At 47.5% G+C, this 3089-nt stretch overlaps 1 pseudogene across 1 annotated transcript; it reads right to left on the bottom strand.

Annotated features, from left to right (window-relative positions):
• Positions 1–1768: 1768 nt before the first annotated feature.
• On the bottom strand, positions 1769–2596 carry LOC311614033 (putative elongation factor 1-alpha-like 3; annotated as a pseudogene). The gene has a single exon. The product of its transcript is annotated as a putative elongation factor 1-alpha-like 3 (transcript).
• Between the last annotated feature and the right edge of the window lie 493 nt (positions 2597–3089).

The raw sequence follows: 3089 nt of genomic DNA, 5'->3' as shown, positions 1-3089 counted from the left end.
AAAGTCTCCAAGCCTGGGCTTCTGTGTGTGTTTTTAACTTTTTTTGGGGGGAAACTTTTGAATATATGGAAATGTACAGAATTGTATCGTGAGAGACTCATGTACTCATCCCCGATGTCAGTACCCCATTACTCTATCTCATATCATCTTTACCTTCATACTCCTTTTATTAAGGTAAAAGTGATATACCTTGTAATTCACAAATCTCAACTTTTCACTTCTGCCAGATCAGAAATTTGTGTGCATGTAGTCAGATAAAGTCTCCCAAGCAGACCTGGATTGCTCCAGGTTCCAGGGCAGGTGCAGTGACATCCACAGCCTCAGGGAGGTGTGATGTGCATGGGATTCCAATTCAGGAGAGAGGGGGAGAGATGTAGCTAACGAGAGGCTCTCCCACACATGGAGCAGCACAGGAGAGAGCTGTCATCCACTTCCTGTACTTGTGAGATGCCCCTGCTCACAGCATTTCCCTTTTTTCATCCTCAACAAGATGCTGAGAAAACGAGGGTTTTTCAGAAGTGGAAGCAGCTGAGGTGCTGGGGGTTTCCATCACAGGGTCCTAGGAGGGCATTGTCCTTGCAGATCCTGCTGAGGGTGTCTCATACTGCCATGAGCGTGGGGACAATAGCATTCATTTATTCATTCACACCGTGCTTCCTGTCCACCCTCCAGGGCCTTCCACCCGTTTATCCTCCCAGTTCTCCATTCTCCGGGGGTGCTGCCACATCTGCTCCTACCAGACTCTCTGTTCCTTCCAGCCAGAATGAGCACCTTCTGCCTCTTGGCATCCTCCCCTTCCTTCCTCCTGCACCTATCCCATATTCACGTGATGCTTAGTGAGCATCTACTGGATGTGTGGTGCTGTGTCTAGATGTGGTGGGAATGCCCCCAGCTGACTAATTAGGGGAGACTCGTATGGTACCCACCCCTCAGTAGGTGCCTACAGGCCTTATCCTTCTGACCCTATGATGTATTAAAACAGTATCGTGATATTCTTTTCTTATCTTTTCTTTTTTTTAACATTTTAAAATTATTTATTTTTTATAATTTATTGATATTTTATGGATAGGAAGGTAGAGGGACAAAAAGTTAGAAACATTGATGAGAAACATAAATCAGTTGCCTCCTGCACATCCCCATTGTGCAACCAAGATACATGCCCTTGTCCGGAATCAAACCCGGGACCTTTCAGTCTACAGGCCGATACTCTATCCACTGAGCCAAACCAGTCTCGGCTTTGTCATGATATTCTTAACATCTGCTCACATGGGAAAGGTTTGTGTAATTGGCATCTGACTCACTCTGAAGGAGGAGTTCCTTGTCAATCTGCTGGTAGCTCCTTGCTTGATAGACCTCCTGTGTTACTTGGTAGTGTTTGCTGGTTGCACAGAGAGCTGAAGACCTTAGTGTATCTGCAGCCAAGCTACAGGGTGGAAGGTAGACTTGTCTGCAACACAGGCTGGTGTCTCTGTGTTCACTTTTCTTGACACCTGAGTGGGATACTAACACCTTCTTTCCCTGGAACACATTTCCTGGGTGTCAAGCCTCGTCCCGGAGGTTCAGTGGGGAGCGAGACTCACAGTAGGGTGGTTATAAATGGTTGGAATGTGCTTGATCCCTGTGCTTTGCCAAGACACAAAAGGGAAGCAGGATTTGGGGAATCTAAAGGTCCATGACCCTATTTGCCAAACCTGAATGACTTTTTTTTCCCGGCATCGTGAACCTGGATGAGAAAGATCACCACTGCCCTGAAAGCCAGGTACATCCCCTATCCCAAGCCAGGCTTGAGAACACCAGTCTCCACTTTACTCACAGAGACAGTACCAATACCAACAATTCTGTAGACATCCTGGAAGGGTAGGCACAGGGGCTTGCCAGTTGGACAAGTTGGTGGCAGGATGCAATCCAGAGCTTCAAGCAGTGTGGCTCCATTGGTATTGCCATCTACACGGGTGACCTTCCATCACTTGAACCAAGGCAAATTAGCACTTGGCTCCAGCATGTTGTCACCATTCCAACCAGAAGTTGGCACAAATGCTACTTTGTCCTGGTTGTAGCCAATTTTCTCAATGTAGGTGCTGACTTCTTTAACAATTTCCTTGTATCTTTTCTGGCTGTAGGGTGGCTCAGTGGGATCCATTTTGTTAATGCCAACAATCAACTATTCCACCCAATGTGTAGACAAAGAGGGCATGTTCATGGGTCTGTCCATTCTTGGAGATGCCTGCTTCAAATTCACCAACACTAGCAGTAGCAATCAGGACCGCACCGTCAGCCTGAGATGTGCCTGTAATCATATTTCTTAATGAAGTATCTGTGCCCTGGGGCTCCAATGATGGTCACATAATACTAGCTGGTCTTGAATTTCCACAGGGAGATTTCAATGGTGACACCTCACTCCTGTTCAGCTTTCAGTTTATCCAAGGCCCAGGCATACTTGAAGGAGCCTTTCCCCATCTCAGCAGCCTCCTGAAATTTCTCGATGGTTCTTTGTCGATGACCCACCACATTTGTAGATCAGATGGCCAGTAGTAGACTTGCCCGAATCTAGGTGTCCACTGATCACGATGTTGATGTGAGTCTTTTCCTTTTCCATCTCGGGTTTGAGTTCATGGTGGTTTGCAGGACACTGGTGTTCAGGCAGCAAACCCAGTGGGAAAAGCTGGTAAACCTTTTTGAGAATGTTCCCCAGCTCTGTCAAATAGGGATCATATTCACTGAATGGAATTGTGGTGATTAAAGGGTCTAGATAGAAAGTTCCTGGCCCTAAGAAGGGTTCCCTGCCCTTTAGGGCAATTTTCCCTACACCTGGGGAATATTGCCACCAAAGATCAGTTCCCAGGCTCACTGCTCAGAGGAGCGAGCTAGGGAAGCTAAAGGCCAGGCCTTTATAGTAACCAGCTCCTGCCACAGCAAGCCGGTGTGGGAGGGAAGCCCTTATGCTCAACACCTGAGCAGTGAGCTCTCTGTGCTCTTTTCCCCTTCCAGGCAACTGAATCCACTTGGAATCAAACCTCCCCAGAGTTGCTGGGGGTAGGGAGAGGACAGGATTTCCAGAGGAGCGACAGAATGGAAGACAATCTCAGGCC

This window comes from Pipistrellus hanaki (assembly GCF_964339955.1).
Source record: "Pipistrellus hanaki genome assembly, chromosome: 20".
NCBI lineage: Eukaryota > Metazoa > Chordata > Mammalia > Chiroptera > Vespertilionidae > Pipistrellus > Pipistrellus hanaki.
Note: the sequence above shows the minus strand (reverse complement) of the source record. Positions and strands in the feature narration are given on the sequence as shown.